The sequence below is a fragment of the Callithrix jacchus genome, chromosome 10, assembly GCF_049354715.1.
Source record: "Callithrix jacchus isolate 240 chromosome 10, calJac240_pri, whole genome shotgun sequence".
Classification (NCBI taxonomy): Eukaryota; Metazoa; Chordata; class Mammalia; order Primates; family Cebidae; genus Callithrix; species Callithrix jacchus.
The window spans coordinates 128,542,177-128,556,568 of record NC_133511.1 but is presented as its reverse complement, the minus strand read 5'-3'; the positions used below and the strand labels follow the sequence as shown (position 1 = coordinate 128,556,568).

The 14,392-nt window shown below is 43.1% G+C and overlaps 1 long non-coding RNA gene across 1 annotated transcript; it reads right to left on the bottom strand.

The window, feature by feature from the left end:
* Positions 1 to 1,166: 1,166 nt before the first annotated feature.
* On the bottom strand, positions 1,167 to 5,575 carry LOC144578203 (uncharacterized). The gene is made up of 3 exons (XR_013523602.1): positions 5,494 to 5,575; positions 4,671 to 4,827; positions 1,167 to 3,464 (listed from the first exon to the last, which is right to left on the bottom strand). It is a non-coding gene; the product is annotated as an uncharacterized LOC144578203 (long non-coding RNA).
* Between the last annotated feature and the right edge of the window lie 8,817 nt (positions 5,576 to 14,392).

Below are 14,392 nucleotides of genomic sequence, written 5' to 3'. Positions count from 1 at the left end.
CGCTGGGACACCTGAGTGAGGACCAAGTCAGCTGAGCCACACCAAGATCCCTGACCCACAAAAACTGTGAGATAATAAATGTGCCTTGTTTTAAGCCACCAAGCTTCGGAGCAATTTGCTACACAGCAGGAGGTAACTGCTACACCACCACTGTGATCTGCTTTCTGGCCTTTGAACACATCTCATTTATTCTCTTTTCTTACCCTGTTTTCTTCACCAAGACCATCACTGACCTTGCTTAGGGTCTGTGCAATTCCTTAAAAGCCAGCTCAGTTTCCACTTTCCCTCTGAGTCTTCCTGATTATTTCAGCTCATGATGGTTTTCCTCTTCTGCAGAGTCAGGCTCTATTGTCTCAAGCAGGCCAGGGTTTCTTTGGGCATTCCCCTGTCCTAGGAATAGCGCAGCCTAAAACAGCACAAGCAGGGTTTATTTTTGTTTGTTTTCTGTCCTTCCTATCTTTGTATTATACACCCTTTCCCTTTTTTCTTTCTTTTTGAAGATACAACATATAGTTATTAACTAGAGTCACTAGAGTTAATAACTCCTTGCTGCACAATGAGTCTGTTGAATGTATTTCTCCTGTTCAACTGAAATTTTGTATCATTTCACCAACATTTCCTCAACCTCTTACCCCTCACCCCAAACCTCAGCCTCCGGTAACCACTATTCTTCTCTCGGCTTCGAAGGGGTAGCCAGCCAGTTAGATGCCACCAGCGGACTGGCCTGGGAAAGCAGACTTGCACTAGACATGATCGTAGCAGGAAAGGGGTTGCATGTGTTCTGCTGGATGGAAAGTGTTTGCGCTTTCATTCCCAACAATACTGCCCAGATGGGGCCGTCACAAAAGCCTTACAAGGGCTGACAACTCTAGCCAACACATTGGCAGAAAATGCCAGAATTAATAGCCCATTTACTAACTGGCTAATGGAAAGGGATGATCGTTTCTCCCCTAACATCCCTTACGATAGTGGCTGGAGTCCTTTCTCCAGCTGATAAGAATAGATAAAGCAAGCTATTTTGCAGGCTAGTATCTTTTCATTTTAGACCAAACGTTCTGGTTCAGGTGAGGGAAACTAAGGGGCTGTGTGAGCACTGCTCAGTACCAAGCTTGGATTTTCTAATCTTTTCAGGCAGATTCGTGGGAAGAAAAACACCAGCCGAGATATATAGAGAAAAGAAAGAGTTTATTTACAAGGATACCTAGAGACGCTCACAAACTTCAACACTGGCAGTAAAGCAGCACGGGTTTTCGCAAGTCCAGACCAAGTCACCACTGAAGCTCAGCTCGGCTTCTGCTAAACAATCTTTTATACTTTTTAAAACAAAGAAGGGTCAAGTCAGGACACTGTCTATGTCTTCATCATGTAACTAACATCCTTGAGGTGTTTACCAAAAATTGGATCAAGGAACTGGCCAGGTTTCCAGATCTGACTCTTCAGAGCCTTTTTTTGCATTGGGAAAATTCTGAGCTCGGAATGCTCCCAATGATAAGGAAATGAAGACAACATAAAGTCTGTCCATGACTTGTAAACATAATTAACTCCTTCTGTTCCATTACAATTCGGCCCTAGGCATGGGCAGACTTATACACATAATAGTTGTAAGTAAATGCATCATATAAATTCTTAATTCGTTGATATAAGTACAAAGAACAGCAACAACTACATATACTAATAACTATTAAAATGAATACAATCATGAACAGTGGGACGAATCTATATGTCACTGATGAGTGTGTGAATAACCAGTCCCACCAGTGATGATTACTATCTGTCGCTATAGCGTGGGAATAGTCCTGCAGTTTATGACTTACTATAGTGGTTTGTAGTCTATATTCACTTAATTGTCGATCTCTTTTCTGTAATGTCTGATTTAAAGCTTTATTTTCATATAATATAGTAGTTAGATTTAAGCAGATTTCCAACTTTGGTTGGGGCAGGCTTATTGGGGTGAAAGTGATATTTTCATAGTCAATGATTGGGGTTAAATAAATAGTAGAATTATTCCAGGGAAAAATAGAGATATTATAAATGCATCCAACAAATGGAAAATCAACTTGCATATATGACAATACTTCAGATTGATTGGATACGATACATAATGTATGGGGCTGGACTTCAAAAAGGGCAGTGTAATCACTTACTGGTAATAAGGTAAAAATACAATGATTAACAGAAAAATGCAATCGACATGGCTCCATCTGTTGTAAATCAGTACATACTAATCCTTTTGTAGTTACAGCACAAGCATTGATTTTATATGTTATATTTCTATTGTCAATGTGGGTACCATAAAATTCTGGGTGCAAATAATAATAAGGGTATGGCATTGGCAGCACATGATAGGGACATAGCATAGTAGTATTCTGGGGTATCTAATAGGTTATTATACCATAACGATATGTGGTGGTACAATAAAAGGGATTATGATCTTCTGCCCATATATCTGCATGGCGCTGTTTGGAGATTATCAAAAATTCAGCCCAGCGTCCTCTTCCTAATTGTAACTGCTGTTGTAGATTGTGTGTTTGTATGTAACTAAATAAGTATTGGAGAGAACATGCTGTCCAAGCAAATAGATCAGTAATATTAGTAGTAGATACTATAGTTCGATTAAATATCTTTAAGAATGTCTTTTGATAAGCAAGATTGGAGGTTAATGGGCTTATTACAGTAGGGATCCAATTAGCAGTAAGGCTAGTAGCTAATGGGCATTTTTCCCAGTATTTTTTAATTTGTATGATAAGCTGTCTAAATGAAAGCTATTAGCAAGTGCAATACCTGTTCCTACTCCGCCGAGTAATGTATCACACCATTCCCATTTTCGTCTAGCACAGGGATGTAATTTTGGGAAAGTCACATTTAATTGTAATTGATACTGCTGTGCAAAAACGGTGGTGTTAGTACAAGCATGAGGTATACGTACAATAGTAGGTTGACTGTATGTCAGGGTTCTATGAATTATTACATGTAAATGTTGTGCCCATATGGTTCTATTGTTGATTGCACTAGAATTAATACACCATAGATATGTACTAGTATTAAATGCAAATACTGTAGTGGTTTCATTACAAGACAATTGGTTTCTCCAAATAGCTTTTGAAAACATGTTAGTATATAGAATAGTAGTTAAATCTTGTTGACAACAGGAAATACTCACTTTAGAAGTGACATTAATAGTAATACTATTATCACTATAAATTATGCCTCGAGCAGGTTTCTGTCCCATCCAATAGGTAAGTGTAGTGTTGGTATCTCCACTAATAGTAAGATTGGTATGGTGACAAACTTGATTAGCAGAACAGTTGTAAGAGTCTTGACTTCTTTGTGGAGTTGACCCATCCTCACTGTAGAATCATGTGTCCATTGCTGGAAGTAGTTTGGTGAGACAAGATTTGTCCGGGGGAAATGGTCCAAGCAATCCAGATGTGAGTGCTAACGATAATACCTGTGAATACACAAATCTATACACGATGAAATAAATGATTAGTAGGTACTAATGTAGGAGTATCAGCGGGGGGAATTAGGACATATACACAGTTATTTCTTCCTTGGGCTACTAGCTCTCCAGCTTGTAATGGTTTATGGGGAGATGTTTGTACCCAAACATGACCCGATATTTGTTTCTTTTCATCAGTACTGCCAAATCCTAAATGAGCTGATTTTGGAGGGAACCTTTGGGATTCCCATACTGTGTTTTGTAAAACTGGAATTATTAATAGTTGTGCTATTCGATGGCCTTTAGGCAAGATGATATCTTCTTCACCAAGGTTATAACAAAGCACTTTGATTTCACCATAATAATCTGCATCAATTACTCCCCCTAAGATTGTCATTCCTTTTTGTGCCAGACTAGATTGAGCAGCTATTTGTCCATAATATCCTGAAGGTAACTGTAAACCTATTCCAGTGGGTATTACATGTTGAGTCTTGCTATTTAATTTAGTTACAGAGTAGTTAAATAAATCATAACCTGCAGCAGTACTAGTAGCATTCCCAGGTTGTATTGCATCTGGGTGGAATCTCCACCAGGAGATAGTTACAGGCTCATGTGTTACTTGGGATCTGATCTCAACTGTATTAGAGGAATATATCATCCGTTGCAATGGGGTTTGGCCACTAGTTAGGGGTCTATTATTAAGTTGTTGTAAGGCTGGTAAAAAAAGGTTTTCCATCCTGAATACATTGGATTGGTTAATTTCTGTAGTTTTTCCTTTAATAACCCATTCATCCTTTCAATGAGGCCTGCTGCTTGTGGGTAATAGGGTATATGATAAATCCATTCTATATTATATTAAGCACAGTAATCAGTAATTAACTTACCTTTAAAATGAGATCCGTTGTTACTTTGTATTTGTAATGGCACTCCATATATAAAATAATATAAGGTTTTCAGAGTATTTTGTTGGGTGGCCCGTTTATAGGGACATCTAATAAGCACACCAGAATAAGTATCCACAATAGTGCATATGTGAGTGCACCCTTTAGAAATGGGGAGTGGCCCTATGTAATCTATTTGCCAAATTTGGGCCGCTTGTTTTCCTCAAGCTAATTCTCCTGTGACGATACGAGGGACATTTTGCAACCGTTCTTGGTTACAAACTGGACACTGTGTTGTGATGGTTTTACGTACATCTAATGGCAGGTATATGCCTCTCTGTTGCGCCCACCTGTACATAGCTTTGGCTCCTGCGTGTCCAGTGTGTTCGTGCACCCATTTTGCGCACTTGGGATGATCTTCAGGGTAAGTATTAGAGCTAATTTTAGTTAATTGGTCAGTCTTCTTATTGTAAATACGTTCAATAGAGTCAGTAGGCATGTGAGCGTCTACGTGGAAAACAGAAACATGAGTACTTTGCAATACAATCCATATATTTTGCCATAAGTCCTTTCCCCTTTCGTTTTCCATATTTATACTGTGCACACCGTACAGCAGCCTTTTTGGCTACTCCCTGATATATTCTCGCCTGGTCACCAAGGATAAAATTCTGACATTGTAACGTAGACAATTTGCCTTGTAAATCAGCCAATTCTTTTTCTAACTGCAATTTTTCCTGTATAAGGGCTTGGCGAGCTAAGTATTGTTTCCTATAAGCAGACAACAAAATCCAGCCTTGTCTACTAATGGCAGCTAACTCCTTTCCTTTATCTACCGGCACCAGGCCCAAAACTTCACATACCTGTGCGGGATCAGCCGTCCTAAGGCAGCCATCCCAATTTTCACTTAGACCAGTGCCAGAGGCCCAATTACAAGCAACAAACAAACACAGGATCTTCCCAACCAGGAATTTCACTAGCAACAGTTTTAACATCTTTTTTAAAGAAAGGCATGATGCACTCCTTCTCCCCGAATCCTGCCGACTATGCCAATTTTGTGTGAGCACTGCTCAGTACCAAGCTTGGATTTTCTAATCTTTTCAGGCAGATTCGTGGGAAGAAAAACACCAGCCGAGATATATAGAGAAAAGAAAGAGAGTTTATTTACAAGGATACCTAGAGATGCTCACAAACTTCAACACCGGCAGTAAAGCAGCACGGGTTTTCGCAAGTCCAGACCAAGTCACCACCGAAGCTCAGCTCGGCTTCTGCTAAACAATCTTTTATACTTTTTAAAACAAAGAAGGGTCAAGTCAGGACACTGTCTATGTCTTCATCATGTAACTAACATCTTTGAGGTGTTTACCAAAAATTGGATCAAGGAACTGGCCAGGTTCCCAGATCCAACTCTTCAGAGCCTTTTTTTGCATTGGGAAAATTCTGAGCTCGGAATGCTCCCAATGATAAGGAAATGAAGACAACATAAAGTCTGTCCATGACTTGTAAACATAATTAACTCCTTCTGTTCCATTACAGGGGCCCTGATGAGCAGGCACTGGTTCTTTAGGCAGGGGGTTAGCGTATTTTGTTATTTTGTAGTCTGAGGACCCATGCCTGTATGAGGCATTCTAATTTGAAAATGGACCACCATATACATCATTTTCTACAGTCAGAGAAAGTAGTTTTGGGCCAGAAGCTAAAATCATGAAGAAATTGAGGAGAGGGTGACGTGGCTAGCAGCCAGCCATAACAGAAGCAGAGATGGAGGCTCTGGAAGAGGGGGCGGGGTGGGCTGGTGGTGAGGGGAAGATATCACCTATCCTCTGGGACTGCTTCCCACACTGAATTTTTGGGCTTCTCAGATTATTCGATTCCTCTAAGTCCTGACTTGCTTTTGCCTAATGATGTCCCCCATTCTGAAAGTGAGATCTTGAAAGCTCCCTCATGATCATCATTATTATCATTATTAGAAGCAGGGTCTCACCCTGTCACTCAGGCTGGAGTGCAGTCGTGTGATCCTGGCTCACTGCAGCCTCAAACTCCTACCCTCAAGTGATCCTCCTGCCTCAGCTTCCTGAGTAGCTGAGACTACAGGTGGGTGCCACCATGCCCAGCTATTTTGTTTTTAATTTTTTCATAGAGATGGGGTCTTGCTATGTTACCAAAGCTGGTCTTGAACTCCTGGGCTCAAGTGGGCCTCCTGCCTCAGTTTCCCCAGATTACAGGGATGAGCCACTGCACCCGGCCTGTTTGGAGCTTTGACCCTAAGTACCACCTGCCACCTTGCTGCTCTGATAATTTTCTTTTCCTATTTTTTTTTTTCCCTTTTGCTGTTAGCCATCTCCCTTTTTATGTTCAATGTGTCTCTGTCACTTTGTTTTAAGTGGATTTCTTGGAAAACACAGGCCACAGTGTTGCATTCAACAGCCTCCATCTTTACCAGAGTTCAGTGTCCTCTTGAGGACTCCTGATTCTGTTTTCTCATTAGAACATTTCCTCAAGGAGTTCTGCAGGTGAGCACATTGGTGATATATTGCTATGTTTTTGAGCAATTACACTGTTGACACATTGCTGTGTTCTTAGGTGAATATGCGGGTGACGCGTTGCTGTATTCTTAGGTGAATACGCCGGTGACGCGTTGCTGTATTCTTAGGTGAATACGCCGGTGACGCGTTGCTGTATTCTTAGGTGAATACGCCGGTGACGCGTTGCTGTATTCATAGGTGAATACGCCGGTGACCCGTTGCTGTATTCATAGGTGAATACGCCGGTGACCCGTTGCTGTATTCATAGGTGAATACGCCGGTGACCCGTTGCTGTATTCTTAGGTGAATACGCCGGTGACGCGCTGCTGTATTCTTAGGTGAATACGCCGGTGACCCGTTGCTGTATTCTTAGGTGAATACGCCGGTGACGCGCTGCTGTATTCTTAGGTGAATACGCCGGTGACCCGTTGCTGTATTCATAGGTGAATACGCCGGTGACCCGTTGCTGTATTCATAGGTGAATACGCCGGTGACCCGTTGCTGTATTCTTAGGTGAATACGCCGGTGACGCGCTGCTGTATTCTAAGGTGAATACGCCGGTGACGCGCTGCTGTATTCTAAGGTGAATACGCCGGTGACATGTTGCTTTATTTTTAGGTTAATACGCCAGTGACGTGTTGCTGTATTCTTAGGTGAATATGCCAGTGACATGTTGCTGTATCCTTAGGTGAATACACGGGTGACATGTTGCTGTATTCTTTGGTGAATACGCCGGTGACATGTTGCTATATTCTTGGGGAAGTACTGTACTTCTTGGGGAAGAATACGTTGCTGTGTTCTTAGGTGAATATGCTGGTGACATTTGCTGTATTCTTAGGGAAGTACATTGGTGACATGTTGCTTTATTCTTAGGGAAGTACATTGGTGACATGTTGCTGTATTCTTAGGGAAGTACATTGGTGACATGTTGCTGTATTCTTAGGGAAGTACACTGGTGACATGTTGCTGTATTCTTAGGGAAGTACACTGGTGACATGTTGCTGTATTCTTAGGGAAGTACATTGGTGACATGTTGCTGTATTCTTAGGGAAGTACATTGGTGACATGTTGCTGTATTCTTAGGGAAGTACATTGGTGACATGTTGCTGTATTCTTAGGGAAGTACATTGGTGACATGTTGCTGTATTCTTAGGGAAGTACATTGGTGACATGTTGCTGTATTCTTAGGGAAGTACATAGGTGACATGTTGCTGTATTAGGGAAGTACATAGCTGACATGTTGCTGTATTCTTAGGGAAGTACACTGAGGGCATGTTGCTGTATTCTTAGGGAAGTACATTGGTGACATGTTGCTGTATTCTTAGGGAAGTACATTGGTGACATTTTGCTGTATTCTTAGGGAAGTACATTGGTGACATGTTGCTGTATTCTTAGGGAAGTACACTGGTGACATGTTGCTGTATTCTTAGGGAAGTACATTGGTGACATGTTGCTGTATTCTTAGGGAAGTACATTGGTGACATGTTGCTGTATTCTTAGGGAAGTACATAGGTGACATGTTGCTGTATTAGGGAAGTACATAGCTGACATGTTGCTGTATTCTTAGGGAAGTACATAGGTGACATGTTGCTGTATTGTTAGGGAAGTACATTGGTGACATGTTGCTGTATTCTTAGGGAAGTACACTGAGGGCATATTGCTGTATTCTTAGGGAAGTACACTGAGGGCATGTTGCTGTATTCTTAGGGAAGTACATTGGTGACATTTTGCTGTATTCTTAGGGAAGTACATTGGTGACATGTTGCTGTATTCTTAGGGAAGTACGTAGCTGACATGTTGCTGTATTCTTAGGGAAGTACATTGGTGACATGTTGCTGTATTAGGGAAGTACATAGCTGACATGTTGCTGTATTCTTAGGGAAGTACATAGGTGACATGTTGTTGTATTGTTAGGGAAGTACATTGGTGACATGTTGCTGTATTAGGGAAGTACATAGCTGACATGTTGCTGTATTCTTAGGGAAGTACATAGGTGACATGTTGCTGTATTGTTAGGGAAGTACATTGGTGACATGTTGCTGTATTCTTAGGGAAGTACACTGAGGGCATGTTGCTGTATTCTTAGGGAAGTACATTGGTGACATTTTGCTGTATTCTTAGGGAAGTACATTGGTGACATGTTGCTGTATTCTTAGGGAAGTATGTAGCTGACATGTTGCTGTATTCTTAGGGAAGTACATTGGTGACATGTTGCTGTATTCTTAGGGAAGTACATTGGTGATATGTTGCTGTATTCTTAGGGAAGTACATTGGTGACATGTTGCTGTATTGTTAGGGAAGTACATTGGTGACATGTTGCTGTATTCTTAGGGAAGTACACTGAGGGCATGTTGCTGTATTCTTAGGGAAGTACATTGGTGACATGTTGCTGTATTCTTAGGGAAGTACATTGGTGACATGTTGCTGTATTCTTAGGGAAGTACATTGGTGACATGTTGCTGTATTCTTAGGGAATTACATTGGTGACATGTTGCTGTATTCTTAGGGAAGTACATTGGTGACATGTTGCTGTATTCTTAGGGAAGTACATAGCTGACATGTTGCTGTATTCTTAGGGAAGTACATTGGTGACATGTTGCTGTATTCTTAGGGAAGTACATAGGTGACATGTTGCTGTATTGTTAGGGAAGTACACTGATGGCATGTTGCTGTATTCTTAGGGAAATACACTGAGGGCATGTTGCTGTATTCTTAGGGAAGTACATTGGTGACATGTTGCTGTATTCCTAGGGAAGTACATTGGTGACATGTTGCTGTATTCTTAGGGAAGTACACTGAGGGCTGTATTCTTTGGGAAATACATTGGTGACATGTTGCTGTATTCTTAGGGAAGTACACTGAGGGCATGTTGCTGTATTCTTAGGGAAGTACATTGGTGACATGTTGCTGTATTCTTAGGGAAGTACATAGGTGACGTGCTGTATTTCTAGGGAAGTACATTGGTGATATTTTGCTGTATTCTTAGGGAAGTACATTGGTGACATGTTGCTGTATTCTTAGGGAAGTACACTGAGGGCATGTTGCTGTATTCTTAGGGAAGTACATTGGTGACATGTTGCTGTATTCTTAGGGAAGTACACTGAGGGCATGTTGCTGTATTCTTAGGGAAGTACATTGGTGACATGTTGCTGTATTCTTAGGGAAGTACACTGAGGGCATGTTGCTGTATTCTTAGGGAAGTACATTGGTGACATGTTGCTGTATTCTTAGGGAAGTACACTGAGGGCATGTTGCTGTATTCTTAGGGAAGTACATTGGTGACATGTTGCTGTATTCTTAGGGAAGTACACTGAGGGCATGTTGCTGTATTCTTAGGGAAGTACATTGGTGACATGTTGCTGTATTCTTAGGGAAGTACACTGAGGGCATGTTGCTGTATTCTTAGGGAAGTACATTGGTGACATGTTGCTGTATTCTTAGGGAAGTACACTCAGGGCATGTTGCTGTATTCTTAGGGAAGTCCATTGGTGACATGTTGCTGTATTCTTGGGGAAGTACACTGAGGGCATGTTGCTGTATTGTTTTTCTTCATGTCTAGCAGCTCATACAAGTTTACCAGAACAGGCCTAAAGGTTCATTTTCACTCTCAGTTGTACCCAAAACTTGGTTAGCCCTTTTAACAGGCTGATTCAGCTTTTCCTTTGTTTCAGGAAATTTTCTCTTTTGTGCTCCATCACAGCCTCTCCTCCATCTGCCTCTTTTCCTCCTTCTGAAGCTCCGATGTTATTTGCACCTGATGTCCTAGGTCCATTTTCAAACCTTTTCTCTCATCTTTTCAATTTCTTTGTGTTCCTGTCAATTCAGGATTTTCTTTCTCCTTAATCTTCAAGACCACGAATTTGAATCTCAATGATCATCTTCAGTTTCTTTGCCACTGTTTTTCAATAGACTTTATTTTTTGGAAGAATTTCCGGTTCACAGCAAAATTAAGCAGAAAGTAAAAAGAGCTCCCACAGCCACCTGACCCCACACATGCATGGCCTCCCCTACTGTCAACATGCCATGTCAGAGTGGTACATTCCTTACGATTGATGAGCCTACATGGACACATCATTATCACCCCAAGTCCTTAGTCCACACTGGAGTTCACATTCCATGTTGCACATTCTATGTAAAAAATAAAAGGGAGGCAGGTGCTGATAACCAAGACAATGGGAAACACTTCAAATGTATCTCAGGGGTCTTTGGCCCTCCCCATCACAAGCTAGAGGACCCAGGCTTAGGGCCTCACTCCCCAAAAACTTATCAGGTTTTGATAAGTATAATGAGAAGAGGACAGACACTGATCCCCACTCTGTTCTGTGGCTCTTTGTGGTCCAGGTCTTCCTCCAAACCCTTCACATTCCAATCTTCTCCCAGACTGTGGTCTGCAATGCTTTTCCCAAGTTCTGTGCAGCCCAGGGTTTCAAGTGCAGCCTAAAACCTTACCTACAGCCTCAGAACCTCCGCAGCCACTGTGCGGCAGAGCCGAGGCTGAAATGGGTTGGAGTGAAGGTCAGCAGGAGAGGAGAGGAGAGGTACCACTCAAGCTACCATCTCCCACAAACACCCTCCAAATTTCAATTCTGAAAAGACATGCAAAATTTCTAAATGTTAGTCAACAGAATTCAACAGGGAATCAAAATAGACATACACTGTGACCAATCTGGATTCATTGCAGGCCGGCCAGGGTGATTGAATACCAGGAAAGCTAGTTCCATACACAGAAGCAGAGACTGCCTGGCCATTCTAGGGAGGCCTGGAGGTGGGCGAGTAACCCAAACGCAGATGCTGCTGACTGAGCTCTAAACTCACCAGTTAATCAGGTAAAATGCTGCCTTTATGAGAAGCAGGTGCATTTCTGCAGAGATTAACATATAGTTTGCCAATGCAGAGGGCACCTCATCAGGACTGGGATCAGAAGTAGGGACTGATGGGGAGCAGAAGGAAAGGAGAGCAATTCTCATACGAAAGGGAGGAGTCCCAGGCAAGGGCACCTGCGCCTGGGGCCTGAGAAAGAAGGCAGCCAATGGGAACCAATGCCTAAGAGCGTGGCCAGGAGAACTGGGGAGCAGGGACATCTGCTAAGCAGACTTCAGTTTTCTTTTCAGTAATGTGCTCCTTGTGCTCTCCTCAGGGTGCAGCATGCATCCCTTAAACGAAGAATCCTTGGATTAGCAGTGGTTGGGTGATGGCAGTGCCTTAGTTTGTTATTGCTGCTATAAGAGAATATCTGAACTAGGCAGTTCATAAAGAGCAGATACTTACTCTCTCACAGCCCCGGAGGCTGGAAAGCCCAAGATCAAGGTGCTGGTGTCTTGTGTGGGCCTTTGTACTGTGCCCTCACATGTTGGGAGGCAGAAGGACAAAAGAGCATGAATATGGTGTCCTCGCATGGCAGAAGAGCAGAAGAGGGTGAATGCTTTCCCTCAAGTCCTTCTTACGGCAACACCAGCCCATGACAAGCACCTCCCACTAGGGCCCACCTCTCAGCACTCTTGCATTGGGGATGAGGCTTCCAACACATGAATGCTGGAGGACACATGCAGCCATGGCAGGAAGGAACCTCTCTTTCCCCCATGGAGTAAAACTGAGCAGGGACCCAAAGTGGCAGCTGGAAGAAGCAGCCTAAGTGAGGTGAACCCTCTGAATGGGGAAGAGAAAACAACAGCAGGGAGATCTGTGGGATTTTCGAAAACACTTGAGAATGACATTATATTATTATTTGTATGGTAAAGGGAAAAAGTACTGGCTGGGTATGGTGGCTCATGCCTGTAATCCCAGCACTTTGGAAGACCAAGGAAGATTGATGCAGACAAGGAGTTTGAGACCAGCCAGGGCAACATGGCAAGACCCATCTCTACAAAAAATTTTAAAATTAGCTGGGTATGGTGACACACACCTATAGTCCCAGCTACTCAGGAGGCTGAGGTAGGAGAATCTTTTAAGCCCAGGAGTTAGAAGCTGCAGTGAGCTGTTATCACACCACTGCACTCCAGGCTGGGTGTCAGAGCAAAACCTTGTCTCAAAAAAAAAAAAAAGGAGGGGATTTCCAATTATATTGTTTTGATGTCCCCTCCGATTCTTATGTTGGTTGGTGGGATAAAAGATGTTTGGATCAGCTGGATGCGGTGGCTCACGCCTGTAATCCCAGCACTTTGGGAGGCTGAGGCAGGTGGATCACAAGGTCGAGATCGAGACCATCCTGGCCAACATGGTGACATTCCATCTCTAGTAAAAATACAAAAATTAGCCAGGCATGGTGGCACACGCCTGTGGTCCCAGCTACTTGGGAGGCTGAGGCAGAAGAATCGCTTGAACCCAGAAGGCAGAGATTGCAGTGAGCCAAGATTGCACCACTGCATTCCAGCCTGGTGACAGAGCAAGACTCCGTCTCAAAATAAAAGAAGAAAAAAAAGATGTTTGGGTCATAGGGGCAGACCCTTCATGAACACCTTAGCACTATACCCTTGTTGATGACTGAGTTTACCCAAGATCTGATTGTCAGTGGCTCATGCCTGCAGAGGAGGCTCACTTTGGGAGGCCGAGGCATGCGGATCACCTGAGGTCAGGTGTTTGATACCCGCCTGGCCAACATGGCAAAACCCCATCTCGGCTAAAAATTCAAAAATTAGCTGGGCGTGGTGTCAGGTGCCTCTATCCCAGCTACTCAGGAGGCTCTGGAAGGAGATCACTTGAACCTGGGAGGTGAGGTTGCAGTGAGCCGAGGTTGTGCCACTGCACTCCAGCCTGGGAGACAGAATGCGACTTCGTCTCAAAAATAAAAATAAAATAAAAATATGCAGCACCCCCCCCCCCCACCTGTTCTGTCTTGCTCCTGTTCTCACCATGTGGAGTGCCTGGGCCTGCTTCACCTTCTGTCATGAGTAAAAGCTCCCTGAGGGCCTCACCAGAAGCCAAGCAGATACTGAAGCCATGTTTCTACAGCCTGCAGAACCATGAGCCAGTTAAGCCCCTTTTCTTTACAAATTGAACAGCCTCAGAAAATTGTACCAGGAGTGAGGTGTTACTACAAAGGCACCTGAAAGTGTGGAAAGGACTTTGGAACGGGGTAATGGGCAGAGACTGGAACAGTTTGGAGGGCTCAGAAGAAGACAGGAAGATGAGGGAAAGTTTAGAGCTTCTCAGAGATGGGGTAAGGTTGTGCCCAAAATGCTGGCAAGTGTGAAGCGCAGTGAAGTCCAGGCTGACGAGGGTCATGCGGAAATCTGGGACTCACTGAGAACTGGATCAAAGGTCACTCTTTTTCCGCTGTGGCAGAGAGCATGGCTGTATTGTGTTCACACCCTAGGAACCTGTGGACGTTTGTACTTAGGAGGGATGCTTTAGGGTATCCGCTGGAAGTAACTTCTAAGAAGCAAAACATTTGAGGCATGACCTGGTTCCTCCTAACAGCCCACACTCAGATGCTGGCACAAATAATGACTTAAAGTTGGAATTTATATTTAAAGGAAACACAAAGCGTAAAAGCTTGGAAAACTTGCAGCCTGGCCGAGTGACACAGCAAGAAAAAGCATTATCGTGAGAGG